Raw genomic sequence first — 13,790 nt, 5'->3', positions numbered from 1 at the left:
CAATGACTTCCAGATCATTAGCTGAGTCATTAACTAGTTACCTCACAGTCATCACAATGACCTCCAGATCATTGGCTGAGTCATTAACTAGTTACTTCACAGTCATCACAATGACCTCCAGATCATTGGCTGAGTCATTAACTAGTTACTTCACAGTCATCACAAACTGACTTCACAGTCATCACAATGACCTCCAGATCATTGGCTGAGTCATTAACTAGTTACTTCACAGTCATCACAATGACCTCCAGATCATTGGCTGAGTCGTTACCTAGTTACTTCACAGTCATCACAATGACCTCCAGATCATTAGCTGAGTCATTGACTAGTTACTTCACAGTCATCACAATGACCTCCAGATCATTAGCTGAGTCATTAACTAGTTACTTCACAGTCATCATAATGACTTCCAGATCATTAGCTGAGTCATTAACTAGTTACTTCACAGTCATCACAATGACTTCAATATCATTAGCTGAGTCGTTAACTAGTTACTTCACAGTCATCACAATGACTTCAAGATCATTAGCTGAGTCATTACCTAGTTACTTCACAGTCATCACAATGACTTCAAGATCATTAGCTGAGTCCTTAACTAGTTACTTCACAGTCATCACAATGACTTTCAGATCATTAGCTGAGTCGTTAACTAGTTACTTCACAGTCATCACAATGACTTCAAGATCATTAGCTGAGTCATTAACTAGTTACTTCACAGTCATCATAATGACTTCCAGATCATTAGCTGAGTCGTTAACTAGTTACTTCACAGTCATCACAATGACTTCAAGATCATTAGCTGAGTCGTTAACTAGTTACTTCACAGTCATCACAATGACTTCAAGATCATTAGCTGAGTCATTAACTAGTTACTTCACAGTCATCATAATGACTTCCAGATCATTAGCTGAGTCGTTAACTAGTTACTTCACAGTCATCACAATGACTTCAAGATCATTAGCTGAGTCATTAACTAGTTACTTCACAGTCATCACAATGACTTTCAGATAATTAGCTGAGTCGTTAACTAGTTACTTCACAGTCATCACAATGACCTCCAGATCATTAGCTGAGTCATTAACTAGTTACTTCACAGTCATCACAATGACCTCCAGATCATTAGCTGAGTCATTAACTAGTTACTTCACAGTCATCACAATGACCTCCAGATCATTAGCTGAGTCATTAACTAGTTACTTCACAGTCATCACAATGACCTCCAGATCATTAGCTGAGTCATTAACTAGTTACTTCACAGTCATCACAATGACCTCCAGATCATTAGCTGAGTCATTAACTAGTTACTTCACAGTCATCACAATGACCTCCAGATCATTAGCTGAGTCATTAACTAGTTACTTCACAGTCATCACAATGACCTCCAGATCATTAGCTGAGTCATTAACTAGTTACTTCACAGTCATCACAATGACCTCCAGATCATTAGCTGAGTCATTAACTAGTTACTTCACAGTCATCACAATGACCTCCAGATCATTAGCTGAGTCATTAACTAGTTACTTCACAGTCATCACAATGACTTCCAGATCATTGGCTGAGTCATTAACTAGTTACTTCACAGTCATCACAATGACTTCCAGATCATTAGCTGAGTCATTAACTAGTTACTTCACAGTCATCACAATGACTTCAATATCATTAGCTGAGTCGTTAACTAGTTACTTCACAGTCATCACAATGACTTCAAGATCATTAGCTGAGTCATTACCTAGTTACTTCACAGTCATCACAATGACTTCAAGATCATTAGCTGAGTCCTTAACTAGTTACTTCACAGTCATCACAATGACTTTCAGATCATTAGCTGAGTCGTTAACTAGTTACTTCACAGTCATCACAATGACTTCAAGATCATTAGCTGAGTCGTTAACTAGTTACTTCACAGTCATCACAATGACTTCAAGATCATTAGCTGAGTCATTAACTAGTTACTTCACAGTCATCATAATGACTTCCAGATCATTAGCTGAGTCGTTAACTAGTTACTTCACAGTCATCACAATGACTTCAAGATCATTAGCTGAGTCGTTAACTAGTTACTTCACAGTCATCACAATGACTTCAAGATCATTAGCTGAGTCATTAACTAGTTACTTCACAGTCATCACAATGACTTCAAGATCATTAGCTGAGTCATTAACTAGTTACTTCACAGTCATCACAATGACCTCCAGATCATTAGCTGAGTCATTAACTAGGACTACTGATAATATGCCATTATGATGAATGTGTGTTCATTGGTTCTGAGCTATCGGCTGGATAAGATAAGGAGAGGGGGAGGGTACACGCACGCACGCACGCACGCACGCACGCACGCACGCACGCACGCACGCACGCACGCACGCACGCACGCACACACACACAGTATACCTCGATACCTCTATCACTACACACAACACTCCTGGGGCTGGGGTAGGGTTAGGCTGGGGTAGGGTTAGGCTGGGGTAGGGTTAGGCTGGGGTAGGGTTTGGCTGGGGTAGGGTTTGGCTGGGGTAGGGTTAGGCTGGGGTAGGGTTTGGCTGGGGTAGGGTTTGGCTGGGGTAGGGTTAGGCTGGGGTAGGGTTAGGCTGGGGTAGGGTTAGGCTGGGGGTTAGGGTTAGGCTGGGGTAGGGTTAGGCTGGGGTTTAGGCTGGGTTAGGGTTTGGCTGGGGTAGGGTTAGGGTTAGGGTTAGGCTGGGTTAGGGTTTGGCTGGGGTAGGGTTAGGCTGGGGTAGGGTTAGGCTGGGGTTAGGCTGGGGTAGGGTTAGGCTGGGGTAGGGTTTGGCTGGGGTAGGGTTAGGCTGGGGTAGGGTTTGGCTGGGGTAGGGTTAGGCTGGGTTAGGTTTTGGCTGGGTTAGGTTTTGGCTGGGTTAGGGTTAGGCTGGGGTAGGGTTAGGCTGAGGTAGGGTTTGGCTGGGGTAGGGTTAGGGTGGGGGCTGGGTTAGGCTGGGGTAGGGTTAGGCTGGGGTAGGGTTTAGGCTTTGGGGTAGGGTTAGGCTGGGGTAGGGTTTGGCTGGGGTAGGGTTTGGCTGGGGTAGGGTTAGGCTGGGGTAGGGTTAGGCTGGGGTAGGGTTTGGCTGGGGTAGGGTTAGGCTGGGTTAGGGTTTGGCTGGGGTAGGGTTAGGCTGGGGTAGGGTTATGCTGGGGTAGGGTTATGCTGGGGTAGGGTTAGGCTGGGTTAGGGTTTGGCTGGGCTAGGGTTAGGCTGGGGTAGGGTTTGGCTGGGGTAGGGTTTGGCTGGGGTAGGGTTAGGCTGGGGTAGGGTTTGGCTGGGGTAGGGTTAGGCTGGGTTAGGGTTTGGCTGGGGTAGGGTTAGGCTGGGGTAGGGTTTGGCTGGGGTAGGGTTAGGCTGGGTTAGGGTTTGGCTGGGGTAGGGTTTGGCTGGGGTAGGGTTAGGCTGGGGTAGGGTTTGGCTGGGGTAGGGTTAGGCTGGGTTAGGCCGTCATTGTAAATAAGAATTTGTTCTTAACTGACCTTCCTAGATAAATGAAGATTAAATAAAATGTCATGGGTGTTCATAATGTTTTGTCAACCCAGTATATAAATTAGGGGGGTGATCAACTTTAAGAGGACAAATAGATTGTGGCTTCAGTTCATGTCATTGTCTGGATCATTTCCAATCCTCCATATATTTACTTCTTAACATATCTTTTTAAATATACTTTCCTTTATTTAGTTCCTCTAAGTTTACACAAGGTTCAGTTAATTGTTATGGAGCATGCGAATTTTCGCAGTCTTTAAAAAAAATCGCGCAACATTTCAGCGCCCTGCTATTCATGCCAGGAATATAGTACGTTCATTTGGTTAGTGTGTGTGGCTAGGAAACAGTCAGACCTTTCCAAAACTGTTTAAATCACGCCTGTGCCATTTACAGAACGTGCGTTTCGGTCGAATAGTGCATGAAAATCTGTTCACTGAAAATGTAAAAATATATTCTTCCGCGCCTGCAGGCAATTGTTTACAGAGAACAGAATTAAATAGAGCCGAGTTCTCATTGGCTACAGCTTCCCCATGCTGTCTAGAGTTACGTCATTAGTTTCGCAATTGATTCTTGGTCTAACCCAAACAAGGGAACTACTTTCCTACTGGCACCCCCCAGATTTTGGGGCGACCGTTTCGAAACATATTTTTCTCCACGGACAAGGTAACGATTTCACACCGCCTCCTGAGGTATTTTATCGCTTATTAACGTGTACTAATACCTAAAGTTGCATTACAAAAGTATTTCAAAGTGTTTTGTGAAAGTTTATCGTCGACTTTTGGAATTTTAAAAAATGACGTTACGTTATGAAATGCTAATTTTTTCCTCCAATTCCAAGGTATTCCTAGCTCGATATCTAGGCTATATATGGACCGATTTAATCGAAAAAAGACCCTAAATGATGTTTATGGGACATCTAGGAGTGCCAAGAATGAAGCTCGTCAAAGGTAAGGAATGTTTTATATTTTATTTCAGCCTTTTCGTTTGCGGCGCTAACGAAAAAAAATCTGTCGTTTTGTGACGTTGCAGTATGTGAGGCTGCATGGTACAGATAATAGCGTCTCATGCTTTCCCCGAAAAGCATTTTACAAATCTGACTTGGTGGATAGATTCACAACGAGTGTAGCTTTAATTTGGTATATTGGATGTCAATTTTTATGAAATTTTGATTTTTATCATAAACTATGCGTGGTGCACTTGAAATTTCAGAAAATTCGATTCCCAATGGGGAAGCGCTTCCATATTAAACTATCTATATAGACGGTATTAATGGTAGACTTGTGTAATGCATTGAAACATGATTCTGCCTGTGTTGTCATAGAGTATAATTAGTCTGGTTGAACAGCCATACCAACACGTCTCCTCTCACTCTCTAGGAATGTCTCTCAGTAGTTTTCCAACGGCAGCGTTCTCCCCGACTCTGTGTGTGTGTGTGTGTGTGTGTGTGTGTGCGTGTGTGTGTGGGTTAGTGTGTGTGTGGGTTAGTGTGTGTGTGTGTGTGTGGGTTAGTGTGTGTGTGTGTGGGTTAGTGTGTGTGTGGGTTAGTGTGTGTGTGGGTTAGTGTGTGTGTGTGTGGGTTAGTGTGTGTGTGTGTGTGTGTGGGTTAGTGTGTGTGTGTGTGGGTTAGTGTGTGTGGGGTTAGTGTGTGTGTGTGTGGGTTAGTGTGTGTGTGTGTGTGTGTGTGGGTTAGTGTGTGTGTGTGGGTTAGTGTGTGTGTGGGTTAGTGTGTGTGTGTGGGTTAGTGTGTGTGTGTGGGTTAGTGTGTGTGTGGGTTAGTGTGTGTGTGTGGGTTAGTGTGTGTGTGTGGGTTAGTGTGTGTGTGTGCGTTAGTGTGTGTGTGTGGGTTAGTGTGTGTGTGTGGGTTAGTGTGTGGGTTAGTGTGTGTGTTTGTGCATGTGTGTGTGTGCATTAGTGTGTGTGTGTGGGTTAGTGTGTGTGTGTGCGTTAGTGTGTGTGTGTGCGTTAGTGTGTGTGTGTGGGTTAGTGTGTGCGTTAGTGTGTGTGTGTGCGTTAGTGTGTGTGTGTGTGTGTGGGTTAGTGTGTGTATGCGAGGGCCACCGTTATACAACACAATCATGTGAAGACCTGAGTCTAAGATATCACGTTTCAGGTCTGTCCTACACCATACTGTCTGTCCTACACCATACTGTCTGTCCTACACCATACTGTCTGTCATACACCATACTGTCTGTCATACACCATACTGTCTGTCCTACACCATACTGTCTGTCCTACACCATACTGTCTGTCATACACCATACTGTCTGTCCTACACCATACCGTCTGTCATACACCATACTGTCTGTCCTACACCATACTGTCTGTCCTACACCATACTACACCATACTGTCTGTCCTACACCATACTGTCTGTCCTACACCATACTACACCATACTGTCTGTCCTACACCATACTGTCTGTCCTACACCATACTGTCTGTCCTACACCATACTGTCTGTCATACACCATACTGTCTGTCCTACACCATACTGTCTGTCCTACACCATACTGTCTGTCCTACACCATACTGTCCATACTGTCTGTCCTACACCATACTGTCTGTCCTACACCATACTGTCTGTCATACACCATGCTGTCTGTCCTACACCATACTGTCTGTCCTACACCATACTGTCTGTCCTACACCATACTGTCTGTCCTACACCATACTGTCTGTCCTACACCATACTGTCTGTCCTACACCATACTCCTGTCCTACACCATACTGTCTGTCATACACCATACTGTCTGTCCTACACCATACTGTCTGTCCTACACCATACTGTCTGTCATACACCATACTGTCTGTCCTACACCATACCGTCTGTCATACACCATACTGTCTGTCCTACACCATACTGTCTGTCCTACACCATACTGTCTGTCATACACCATACTGTCTGTCCTACACCATACTGTCTGTCCTACACCATACTGTCTGTCATACACCATACTGTCTGTCCTACACCATACTGTCTGTCCTACACCATACTGTCTGTCATACACCATACTGTCTGTCCTACACCATACTGTCTGTCTACACCATACCGTCTGTCATACACCATACTGTCTGTCCTACACCATACTGTCTGTCATACACCATACTGTCTGTCCTACACCATACTGTCTGTCCTACACCATACTGTCTGTCATACACCATACTGTCTGTCCTACACCATACTGTCTGTCCTACACCATACTGTCTGTCATACACCATACTGTCTGTCCTACACCATACTGTCTGTCCTACACCATATCGTCTGTCCTACACCATACTGTCTGTCCTACACCATACTGTCCATACTACACCATACTGTCTGTCCTACACCATACTGTCTGTCCTACACCATACTGTCTGTCCTACACCATACTACACCATACTGTCTGTCCTACACCATACTGTCTGTCCTACACCATACTGTCCATACTGTCTGTCCTACACCATACTGTCTGTCCTACACCATACTGTCTGTCATACACCATACTGTCTGTCCTACACCATACTGTCTGTCCTACACCATACTGTCTGTCATACACCATACTGTCTGTCCTACACCATACTGTCTGTCCTACACCATACTGTCTGTCATACACCATACTGTCTGTCCTACACCATACTGTCTGTCCTACACCATACTGTCTGTCCTACACCATACTGTCTGTCATACACCATACTGTCTGTCCTACACCATACCGTCTGTCATACACCATACTGTCTGTCCTACACCATACTGTTTGTCCTACACCATACTGTCTGTCCTACACCATACTGTCTGTCCTACACCATACTGTCTGTCCTACACCATACTGTCTGTCCTACACAATACTGTATGTCCTACACCATACTGTCTGTCCTACACCATACCGTCTGTCCTACACCATACCGTTTGTCCTACACCATACCGTCTGTCCTACACCATACCGTCTGTCCTACACCATACCGTTTGTCCTACACCATACTGTCTGTCCTACACCATACTGTCTGTCCTACACCATACTGTCTGTCCTACACCATACTGTCTGTCCTACACCCTACTGTCTGTCCTTCACCCTACTGTCTGTCCTTCACCCTACTGACTGTCCTTCACCCTACTGTCTGTCCTACACCATACTGTCTGTCCTTCACCCTACTGTCTGTCCTTCACCCTACTGACTGTCCTTCACCCTACTGTCTGTCCTACACCATACTGTCTGTCCTTCACCCTACTGTCTGTCCTTCACCCTACTGTCTGTCCTTCACCCTACTGTCTGTCCTACACCATACTGTCTGTCCTACACCTTACTGTCTGTCCTTTTCCCTACTGTCTGTCCTTCACCCTACTGTCTGTCCTAATTGATAATAATTTGAGTCAATTGGAGGTATACCAGGTGTGCCTGTGGATGTATTTCAAGGTCTACCTTCAAACTCAGTGCCTCTTTGCTTGACATCATGGGAAAATCTAAAGAAATCAGCCAAGACCTCAGACACAAAATGTAGACTTGGGAGAAATTTCCAAACACCTGAAGGTACCACGTTCATCTGTACAAACAATAGTATGCAAGTATAAACACCATGGGACCACGCAGCCGTCACACCGCTCAGGAAGGAGGCCTGTTCTGTCTCCTAGAGAGGAACGTACTTTGGTGCGAAAAGTGCAAATCAGTCCCAGAACAACAGCAAATGACCTTTGGAAGATGCTGGAGGAAACAAGTACAAAAGTATCTATATCCGCAGTAAAATGAGTCCTATATCGACATAACCTGAAAGGCAGCTCAGCAAGGAAGAAGCCACTGCTCCAAAACCGCCATAAAAAAGCCAGACTACGGTTTGCAACTGCAGATGGGGACAAAGATCGTACTTTTTGGAGAAATGTCCTCTGGTCTGATGAAACAAAAATAGAACTGTTTTGCCATAATGACCATAGAAATTATTGGAGGAAAAGGGTGGAGGCTTGCAAGCCGAAGAACACCATCCCAACCGTGAAGCACGGGTGTGGCAGCATCATGTTGTGTGGGTGGCAGCATCATGTTGTGGGGGTGGCAGCATCATGTTGTGGGGGTGGCAGCATCATGTTGTGGGGGTGGCAGCATCATGTTGTGGGTGTGGCAGCATCATGTTGTGGGTGTGGCAGCATCATGTTGTGGGGGTGGCAGCATCATGTTGTGGGGGTGGCAGCATCATGTTGTGGGGGGCAGCATCATGTTGTGGGTGTGGCAGCATCATGTTGTGGGGGTGGCAGCATCATGTTGTGGGGGTGGCAGCATCATGTTGTGGGTGTGGCAGCATCATGTTGTGGGGGTGGCAGCATCATGTTGTGGGGGTGGCAGCATCATGTTGTGGGGGTGGCAGCATCATGTTGTGGGGGTGGCAGCATCATGTTGTGGGGGTGGCAGCATCATGTTGTGGGGGTGCTTTGCTGCAGGAGGGACTAGTGCACTTCACAGAAGGAAGGAAAATTATGAGGAAGGAAAATTAAGTGGATATATTGAAGCAACATCTCAAGACATCAGTCAGGAAGTTAAAGCTTGGTCACAAATTGGTCTTCCAAATGGACAATGACCCCAAGCATACTTCCAAAGTTGTGGCAAAATGGCCTAAGGACAACAAAGTCAAGGTATTGGAGTGGCCATCACAAAGCCCTGACCTCAATCCTATAGAAGATTTGTGGGCAGAACTGGAAAAGCGTGTATGAGTAAGGAGGCCGACAAACCTGACTCAGTTACACTTATTTTGGGAAGCTTGTGGAAGGAACCCGAAACGTTTGGAGTCTCTACCAGTCAGTCTCTCTCTCTTTCTGTCTTTCTCTCTCTCTCTCTTTCTGGATGGATGGATGGATGGATAGACGGATTTTGGGAAGCTTGTGGAAGGAACCCGAAACGTTTCCTAACCTCCTGCCATATTTATTACCATATTAGAGATACATATTTCCCTCAGACACAAACTCCTATATCTGTTGGGTAAAACACCACAGTATGTAAATCACACTAGGAAGATGTGTGGCCCGTTGCTTTGAGAAAAGGGCAATCAGAGGAGCACAAACAACATTGTGAATACAAACTATATCTGTTTATTTATCTTCACATTGTTACAAAGTAGACATAATAAAACAACTTTCATCTGTGTTTACTAAAGTTTCTCTTGTTTATTTCCCTTGTGTTTAGTGTCTATTCCCTTTGGCAACGAAAACACATGTTTCCCATGCAGACAGAGAGACAGAGAGACAGAGAGACAGAGAGACAGAGAGAGAGACAGAGAGAGAGACAGAGAGAGAGACAGATAGACAGAGAGAGAGACAGAGAGACAGAGAGAGAGACAGAGAGAGAGAGAGAGACAGAGAGAGAGAGACAGAGAGACAGAGAGAGACAGATAGACAGAGAGACAGACAGAGAGACAGAGAGACAGACAGAGAGAGACAGATAGACAGAGAGAGAGACAGAGAGAGACAGACAGAGAGACAGAGAGCGAGACAGAGAGACAGAGAGAGACAGAGAGACAGAGAGAGACAGACAGAGAGACAGAGAGACAGACAGAGAGAGAGAGAGAGAGAGCGAGAGACAGACAGAGAGACAGAGAGACAGAGAGAGAGAGAGACAGAGATAGAGGCAGAGAGAGAGAGACAGAGAGAGAGAGAGATAGAGGCAGAGAGAGAGGCAGAGAGAGAGAGAGGCAGAGAGAGAGGCAGAGAGAGAAGCAGAGAGAGAGGCAGAGAGAGAGAGAGAGAGAGAGAGAGAGAGAGGCAGAGAGAGAGAGAGAGAGAGAGGCAGAGAGAGAAGCAGAGAGAGAAGCAGAGAGAGAGGCAGAGAGAGAGCGAGAGCGAGAGAAATACATAAAAACAGGGAAAAACAAATGCTCAAAACAGGATACTGTCGTCTTTGACTTTTATCTCGATGAAAAAGTACAGTTATTTCCCCAGCATTTTACATACAAGTATTACGAACCAAGTTGACCTAGTTCAGTTGTGATTGGCACCCGTGGGTTTAAATTGGGTTGTGCTGGGTAAACCGAGGCATGCAATTCTCTTTAAGCTATTCTGGGGAGGTATGTATTCGCTGTTACATAACCCCTGGAAACCTACTGCCAAGACATGCAGCTCTATCAACACATGGAAGGAGTGTACACACACACACACACACACACACACACACACACACACACACACACACACACACACACACACACACACACACACACACACACACACACACACACACACACACACACACACACACACGAACTCAATGCACCCACACACACACCTTTTTAACAACGCAAATGTCATCACAAGCACACAGGTAGATTACACACACACACACGCGCACACATCTGTGACGACACAAATGAAATCAACTTACACAACCTCAGAAAACACACAAACACACCACAAACACTCACACGTTTCTCTGTCCGTACAGCATCTTACTGTCAGTCAGATGAACCACATTGACCTTTCAGCAATAAGATAAAACACACAGTAGTCTACAGTAGCAGCATCTAGGGGAAGTATAATAAATATCATAAACAATAAGATAAAACACACGGTGGTCTACAGTAGCAGCATCTAGGGGAAGTATAATAAATATCATAAACAATAAGATAAAACACACGGTGGTCTACAGTAGCAGCATCTAGGGGAAGTATAATAAATATCATAAACAATAAGATAAAACACACGGTGGTCTACAGTAGCAGCATCTAGGGAAGTATAATAAATATCATAAACAATAAGATAAAACACACGGTGGTCTACAGTAGCAGCATCTAGGGGAAGTATAATAAATATCATAAACAATAAGATAAAACACACGGTGGTCTACAGTAGCAGCATCTAGGGGAAGTATAATAAATATACATACCTAAATGAATAACAGATAACGTGTTGTCCCAAATAGTGTTGCAGGTCTGTCAGTCTGTCTGTCAGTTCAGTCTGTTCAGGGTATTCACATAAACCTGGGCAGTCTCTCCCAGTCAGTCTCTCTCTCTTTCTGTCTTTCTCTCTCTCTCTCTTTCTGGATGGATGGATGAAGGAGGATTTAAAGACCAACAGAGTGGTGACCGACAGACCTCTGTCACAGAGGAAGAGAAGAACAGAACAGCAACAGGTGTAGGTCTGTCTAGGTGTTAAAGTGAGTGTGAGGCAGGAAAGAAGACTCTAGAATGATTGTGTTCTCCCTCCTGCCGTTATAAACTCCATGGGAGGTGGAGGGGGAGTGTCATATGTCACAAAGTGCAGGAAGCTGCCAGCAACCGCTCTGATTGGTGGCTACATCAATATCCTTGTAGGTGCTCGGTCAATGATGACCCAGCGGAATATATTACGATGCTCCCAAATTGTCACATAAAAACCCACATGTTGTTAAATTAGACTGCTGGACATTTTTTGTTGTTCTCTCTCTCTCAATGCATGGGGCTTTATTGGCATGGGAAACATATGTCTGTGAGTTGACTGTGAGCGCTCTGAGAGACTCTGGGTTGAGGTCAGTGAGCTGACTGTGAGCGCTCTGAGAGACTCTGGGTTGAGGTCAGTGGGCTGACTGTGAGCGCTCTGAGAGACTCTGGGTTGAGGTCAGTGAGCTGACTGTGAGCGCTCTGAGAGACTCTGGGTTGAGGTCAGTGGGCTGACTGTGAGCGCTCTGAGAGACTCTGGGTTGAGGTCAGTGAGCTGACTGTGAGCGCTCTGAGAGACTCTGGGTTGAGGTCAGTGGGCTGACTGTGAGCGCTCTGAGAGACTCTGGGTTGAGGTCAGTGAGCTGACTGTGAGCGCTCTGAGAGACTCTGGGTTGAGGTCAGTGGGCTGACTGTGAACGCTCTGAGAGACTCTGGGTTGAGGTCAGTGAGCTGACTGTGAGCGCTCTGAGAGACTCTGGGTTGAGGTCAGTGGGCTGACTGTGAACGTTCTGAGAGACTCTGGGTTGAGGTCAGTGAGCTGACTGTGAGCGCTCTGAGAGACTCTGGGTTGAGGTCAGTGGGCTGACTGTGAGCGCTCTGAGAGACTCTGGGTTGAGGTCAGTGGGCTGACTGTGAGCGCTCTGAGAGACTCTGGGTTGAGGTCAGTGAGCTGACTGTGAGCGCTCTGAGAGACTCTGGGTTGAGGTCAGTGGGCTGACTGTGAGCGCTCTGAGGGACTTTAGGTTGAGGTCAGTGGGCTGACTGTGAACGCTCTGAGAGACTCTGGGTTGAGGTCAGTGAGCTGACTGTGAGCGCTCTGAGAGACTCTGGGTTGAGGTCAGTGAGCTGACTTTGAGCGCTCTGAGAGACTCTGGGTTGAGGTCAGTGAGCTGACTGTGAGCGCTCTGAGAGACTCTGGGTTGAGGTCAGTGATAAAGTAATATACAGTACCACTGTAGTTAAATGAAGGTAAAAAAAAATTGCTATAGGTGTACGTACAGTACTATTAGAGTCCCCTTGAAGCCCACCATTAGAGTCCCCTTGAACCTACCATTAGAGTCCTCTTGAAGCCCACCATTAGACTCCCCTTGAAGCCCACCATTAGAGTCCTCTTGAAGCCTACCATTAGAGTCCCCTTGAAGCCCACCATTAGAGTCCTCTTGAAGCCTACCATTAGAGTCCCCTTGAAGCCCACCATTAGAGTCCCCTTGAAGCCTACCATTAGAGTCCTCTTGAAGCCCACCATTAGAGTCCTCTTGAAGCCCACCATTAGAGTCCTCTTGAAGCCTACCATTAGAGTCCCCTTGAAGCCCACCATTAGAGTCCCCTTGAAGCCTACTATTAGAGTCCCCTTGAAGCCTACCATTAGACTCCCCTTGAAGCCCACCATTAGACTCCCCTTGAAGCCTACCATTAGACTCCCCTTGAAGCCTACTATTAGAGTCCCCTTGAAGCCTACCATTAGACTTCCCTTGAAGCCTACCATTAGAATCCCTTTAAAGCCTACCATTAGAATCCCATTGAAGCCTAACATTAGAGTCCTCTTGAAGCCTACCATTAGAGTCCCCTTGAAGCCCACCATTAGAGTCCTCTTGAAGCCTACCATTAGAGTCCCCTTGAAGCCCACCATTAGAGTCCTCTTGAAGCCTACCATTAGACTCCCCTTGAAGCCTACTATTAGAGTCCCCTTGAAGCCCACCATTAGAGTCCTCTTGAAGCCCACCATTAGAGTCCTCTTGAAGCCCACCATTAGAGTCCCCTTGAAGCCCAGCATTAGAGTCCTCTTGAAGCCTACCATTAGAGTCCTCTTGAAGCCCACCATTAGAGTCCCCTTGAAGCCTACCATTAGAGTCCCCTTGAAGCCCACCATTAGAGTCCTCTTGAAGCCCACCATTAGAGTCCTCTTGAAGCCCACCATTAGAGTCCTCTTGAAGCCCACCATTA

The 13,790-nt window shown here is 45.9% G+C and overlaps 1 protein-coding gene across 1 annotated transcript in view; it reads right to left on the bottom strand.

Moving 5' to 3' along the window:
• The window catches only part of LOC115118610 (high affinity choline transporter 1-like), a 68,412-nt gene extending 56,807 nt beyond the window's left edge, over nucleotides 1–11,605 (bottom strand). The window contains exon 1 of the mRNA XM_065003526.1: nucleotides 11,315–11,605. The gene's annotated coding sequence lies outside the window, so the exon portion shown is untranslated. The remainder of the gene's footprint in view (nucleotides 1–11,314) is intronic.
• Nucleotides 11,606–13,790: the final 2,185 nt, after the last annotated feature.

The sequence above is a fragment of the Oncorhynchus nerka genome, linkage group LG18, assembly GCF_034236695.1.
Source record: "Oncorhynchus nerka isolate Pitt River linkage group LG18, Oner_Uvic_2.0, whole genome shotgun sequence".
Classification (NCBI taxonomy): domain Eukaryota; kingdom Metazoa; phylum Chordata; class Actinopteri; order Salmoniformes; family Salmonidae; genus Oncorhynchus; species Oncorhynchus nerka.
This window is presented reverse-complemented; position numbering and strand designations above follow the sequence as displayed.